General features: G+C 47.5%; 1 non-coding gene across 1 annotated transcript; it reads right to left on the minus strand.

Annotated features, from left to right (window-relative positions):
* Window positions 1-5690: 5690 nt before the first annotated feature.
* On the minus strand, window positions 5691-5797 carry LOC129403825 (U6 spliceosomal RNA). The gene has a single exon (XR_008629486.1). It is a non-coding gene; the product is annotated as a U6 spliceosomal RNA (small nuclear RNA).
* Between the last annotated feature and the right edge of the window lie 241 nt (window positions 5798-6038).

Raw genomic sequence — 6038 nt, forward strand, 5'->3', positions numbered from 1 at the left:
CTCATTGATTACTTTCCTTGTTGACTGGAAGGATCAAAAATGTAGAGTCTCCACCCTCCTGGGATGAAAGATAAAGGTGTTATCTTGCTGATCCAGTGCAGTAGCTCTCTTTACCATCTCAGTAGATGAAGTTAAAACACTGCAGCTAAGACTGGGGAGATAGCTCCCTCCCAGGGCAAGTTTCATGCTTTGCGTGAGGGAGACCTGGGTTTGATCCTCACCCCTAGAGCCACCAGGGCCACCAAGAACTACTCCTAAACAGCAAATAAAATTGTTCCTGCTATTGCTGGGTGGCTCCCAAACCAAACATACCCGCACTGCAGCCTGACCCCCGCTGGGCTATTCTGTCATGGCAGGCGAGCGGTAGTTACTCCAGGAGCTCGCCCACATCTGTCTTCTGTTCAAGTACACACCACTGACTTTTCCCAGCAGGCACATTAAAAAAGTGCTTTAAGGGCCAAGGAGATGACTCAAATGACTAAAACTTCAACTCACTTTGCACGTGGGAAGCCCAGGTGCTAGCCATAGCGCTACCTGGTCCCTGAGCATCACCCCAGATGTAGCCCTCCCGCAAGCACCAACTGCCAGGGACAGCCTCAAAAAATAAACAACAGCAAAATATGATTGAAGGGATTCAGGATCTAGGTTAGCGGTGTTGCACTTGTCTTGCGTGTGTGAGGCCCTGCGTTCGATCCCTGGCACCACAACAACCAACAAAGAATTAGAATAAATTAGAAGTGACAGTGCTGAGGAAGAGCTCTCTGAGCCTTTGATATGTGTAAGCTGCTCGTCTGTGACATCACCAGCAAGCAGCACTGATTTATGCCAACCACAGTATAAGGCGTTTCCTATATGTTGTCTGGTTTAATCCTCGCAGTCCTCTAAGGGCAGCATTAGCATCCCTCCATTCTTGCTGTTCTTGTCATGCTGGGTACCAAACCCCCGTCTCCTGCATGCAAGGCAGGCATTCTCCCACTGAGCTACCTCCCCAGCCCCACCATCCCACTTTCAAACATGAGGGTCACATGCAAAGCAGCCCGTGCTCCTTATTCCACTGTTCCATTTTATCTCCTTAAGGACAAAAACACGTAAATGTTTAAAGTATTGAAAGTTCAGTCGAAGTTGCTCTAACAGTTGACATATCGATTTACTTATTTATTGGGGGCCACAGCCATCTGTGCTCAGGGCTTATTCCTGGCTCTGCTCTCAGGGATCACTCCCAATGGGGGCTGAGGGAACCATCTGGGGTCCTGGGATTGAATCTGGGTCAGTCACGTTCAAGGCAAGTGCCCCACCCACAGTGTGATATCTATAGCCCCAGGAATCAACATATCTCCTAGAACCTTTATTGGTTTTGGTTTGTTTGGGGAGGAATCATTGCAAATGCAGCCAAGTTTTGTCTCCCGTAAGACTCGACTCTGCGCGCTGCATTGATGAGGACTCCTCACGGGGGATAATAGCGGCGATGGGAAAGGCAACAAGACTGGTTCTTGGCATTGTTTAGAACACACTGTTAAAAGGATGTTTCTGTGTTTGGGTCTTGGCAGATACTTTTAGTTTCCTACTTCATAGTTTTTTATCCGGATTAATGTGCTGAATTTCTCTAAAACAGTCACTAAGCTGTATTCCTAACTGTGCCCCTTAAGTCATGCCCAGGGACCACTGAACAGGAGAGAACTCCTGTTCTTAAAAAGTGATGTCAGTGGGTAGGTACAGCAAAAGCAATGGAATTAATAAGGTTGTATAGAGATTGGTCACCACGATAATCATGATTTTTTTTTCAAAACAGATTTATGGTCAGAGAAGAATAAAAACTAAAAATGGAAGATCCAGGTAAATATTAGTCTGACAACCTTTCATTTATACTGGAGTGTCCTCCCCCCGGTGCTTGGGGACCCTGGAGCCCTTCCGTGTGCTACTTGGCCCTGTGACCTGGCCTGAGTTCAGTGTTAGTGTCTTAGGGCCCCACAAGGCCAGGCTGCTCAGTCCCCCATGTGGGGTGGCTCTGCTCTCAGGGATCACAGCCCACCTGTGCTCAGGGAGGCCATACGGTGCCATCGGCCAAAGTTGGAGCCTCATGCCCAAAAGGCCCTTTTAACTATCTTTCCAGTAGCTCGGGGCTACTCCAGCCTCAGTGTTCAGTGTGGTGCCAGGAATTGAACCAGCGCCTCACACATGCAAGCCAAGTACTTTACCATTGAGCCATATCCCCCAACCTTTATCTCTAGCTCTTATGAAAAGGAACAGAGGGAAAATGGAAACTAGGCAAGGCCCTTGGGGGTGCACTGCTGGTGAGTGGGAAAGAGCATGGTCCCTGTCCCTTGGGACCTCTCCATTGATGACCAGAGTCCTTGAACTGGGAGCTCCGTTTCTTGCCTCCACTCAGCGCCCACTTGCTCTGTACACACGCACTGCCTGTAAAGCGCGAGACTGCTCTCTCCTCTGTTCACACTCAAAACACATTGCCGTGCCTCAGTATGGTTCCTGCCTTTGATGCTGATACCTGTGGCTTCTTTGCTCACCGGCGATTGTCTGCAGGATGAAAGCTAGTGTGCTAAAGAACTTGACTAACTGCACACAGGCATTAACTGTAGTTCAGCATCTGGGATAAAGCAGCTAGGATGATAGAATCACCTCCCCCAACCCAACTTCCGGTAAAGGGTGCTTGAGAGACTAAATTCAGAGGTGACCAGTGGAAAGGCTTCTGGACTGACTCTAGTGCTTTCTCTCAGTGTGGTGGGCAGTTTGTTCTTTGCACACAGCATTTGCTGGGGCCATGGTGGTGAGCAGAACTAAATATCCTGCCTGTTTTCCAAGCCAGGCTACATATCAAGATCTCTCAAGAGACAATGGGGTCCCTTTGGATGGACCCAACAAATGTCTAAAAACCGCCACAGGTATGCATGGAATCTCTCTCAAGGTGTCAGGTCATAGTGGTTGGACTCATCATGGCTCCAGACCAAGGTACCCATGTTGTTGTCCTAACAAGACCAGAGACCTCCATCCTAGGAAGCATGGGAAATGGGTGAATGACGAATGATGTGTGTCCGTGTTTTCCTCCAAGGCCCTCTGGCAGTTCAAACAGCCGAAGTACAGTGGAACACGAGAGGCAGGTAAGCATGGGGAGGAGGGGGCACTGAGGCAGGACAGGAGTAGACCGGGGTGCAGAATCATGAGCTCCCCTTGCCTTTTCCAGGGGGGCTTCATCTGGCGAAGGTGGCCTCTGTGCGTGAGAGACACATATCGACCACTCAGTGTCACACATAAGAAAAGCAAAAAACTGCATGACAAGGATTCCTCTGATGAGGACATAATTTTCAGCCGATATCCAGGGTAAACAATGGGGACAGTTCCAATACCTGCCTGATGTCAGGAAGTGATGCAGAGGGGGCAGGTCCCTTGTGAGAGCTGACTGTATTCGTCTTGTTCCAGGGAGCTCAAGGAGTTTATGGTAACGAAAACAGAAGCATTCACTCCTGAGGAAATAGCAGCCAAGAAAATCCAGGGAGCACAGGAACCTCAGTGCCCCCCAACACTTGTCCCCCTGGCACGACAGACAAGCAAGTCTCTACTTGGCACCCCAACAGCACAGACTCCCCAGTCAGGACTGTCCATCAAGGCTCCACAGGCCCCCCATGCACTCGAGTCCTTCAGATCCCAGGAGATCTCGTCATCACAGGAGATCTCAACTCAGATTGAGGAACTACAGGACTCCTCAAAGGGAGCCACCGTGTTGAATGAACGGCTCCCGCCTCAGACCACCTGGAAATTTGTCTTTCATAGTGAAACACTCCATGCTCTTCTAATAAAATCATGACGAGCCACATCCAAGTACTGTACTAATAAGTTCTTTACATGCTTGGAATTTGAAACCTCATAACAACCCTCTAACTTTATTACAAAACAGAGGCTTGGTTAGGGTACATAATGTCCCATATTCTTACTACTTACAATGCCTAGATCTAAATCTTTGAAATGACTGTCTATACTCATGATCAGTATTCATCCTTTTTCTTGTCCTTTGCTAGATCTCCAATCAAGTCTCCTAAAACATTTTTAAAAAATCATCTTACCAATCATCTTTTTTAAAAATCATTTAAAAAAATTATCTTACCTCTGCCTGCTTCCCCCAATCTTATCGACCCAGGGGTCACACCCATAAGCCACCTCCTGTAGGCACCAGATAATCATCTCATCAGCCACTGTCCAGAATTCTGCTGCTTCTCCTGGAAGGGAGAGTAAAATGAGGCCTCCCGTAGCCATGCCACCGGACTCCGCACCAGGCTGTTTACATTCAGGGGTGCAGAAGAGGGGCGCAGGTGAGAGCCCTCCCCACCCCAAGGATCTCAGCCCTGGCAGCCGACCTCCACTACCCAACCGCCGCCATAGTCTGAGCCACTTTTCACATGCTTGGGCCGAGCCTTACGCATGAGTGGACATATTCCTGGATCTTGCAGCAACTTGATGGCCGTGTGACACATCATCATAGAGGGAAATTTATGTAAATGCCTCTTGGAGAGCCCAGCAAGCTACCAATAGTATCCTGCCCACATGGCAGAGCCTGGTAAGCTCCCTGTGGTGAATTCAATATGCCAAAAAATAAACAATAACAGGTCTCATTCTCCTGACCCCAAAAGAGCCTCCAATCATTGGGAAAGACGAGTAAGGAGAGGCTGCTAAAATCTCAGGGCTGGGACGAGTGGAGACGTTACTGGCACCTGCCCAAGTAAATCAATGAACAACAGGATGACAGTGATACGGTGATACAGTAAAGAGCTTCTCAGCAATTCCTATAAAATACTTATTTTATCATTTAAAAATGAATATATGAGTAAGTCCAGCAATGGACTTGGGAATTAAAGCTAAAAAAAGAGGTCAACATTCGTGTAACCAATAAAGGCCATTGGCAGGATGCAGGACTGGAGCTGGAATCCCTCCCCTAGCAGGGATGAGGTCTGAGAGGAATGGGTGGGATGGGAGGATGGGAGCCTCTCCTCATGCCCCCAGAATAATCGTCCCTGAAGAGCTGTTAAAACCACCATCCTCCAGCAGGGATGAGTATTAAAGCAAAACACAGCCAATCCTGTCGTTCTCTCCAAGGGCTCCCCAAGTGCCACAGCAGTTAATGACAGCAGACTCAACTCCTGCCCCTACTTATGGTCACTCTAACGGGCTCTTGAAATGACCAGAACTTTTGCAGCAGTGTCTATACCGCTGTTGATGCTAAGACCTGTCTGTTTTCCCAAACTCTCAAACTTATCCACAAGTGCATGCCTGTAGGATAACATAGCCTCTGACAGTGTAGATTTATTGGGTTACTCCCGTTACGGTGCTCCCATTCCTCTGTGTTTATTTGTAGTTTCTTAGTATTCTGTTGACTTGTAAATATTGTTTTGTATTTCTGTTCTCCTTGAGTCCTTTGCATAGTTTATTCAGAGCCATGTCCTTTCTTGTATAGACACAAGAAGACAATATTATGCCTTTGTAACTTGGGACTTAATTGGCCTCGAATATTATTCCCTCCCGGGCATCTGCTTTCTCCACTTAAACCTCAGTTGCCCTCAGTTCCTAGCACCCCAAAAACAGGGTCCCGATGAGGGATGGGATGGATCCAGGGCAAGCGGTGAGTTATGTGCTACCCTGGCATCCAGATGGGCCTGGCCAAATTGCCTAATTCTTTTTTCTTTTTTTTTAATATGGAACTCTTTGCGAATTTGTGTGTCATCCTTGCGCAGGGGCCATGCTAATCTTCTCTGTGTCGTTCCAATTTTAGTATATGTGCTGCCGAAGCGAGCACCAAAGTGCCTAATCTAAACTATAAGTTAAGAGTTTGATCATGGGCAAATGCTATCATGATCCAAAAGTAATGACGAGACTAGGACCCTGTTAGGGATAGGAAAGACTAATCTGGCTTGAGCACTGTAGTCTGAGATCGAGATGGCTCCAGGAGAGCAATTCTATAAGCTTTAATACATTTCTTATAGTGTCCATACAAAATGATTAATATTATGAATGCTTATATGTTTGCTGGATGAGGA

This window comes from Sorex araneus, chromosome 3 (genome assembly GCF_027595985.1).
Source record: "Sorex araneus isolate mSorAra2 chromosome 3, mSorAra2.pri, whole genome shotgun sequence".
Lineage (NCBI taxonomy): Eukaryota > Metazoa > Chordata > Mammalia > Eulipotyphla > Soricidae > Sorex > Sorex araneus.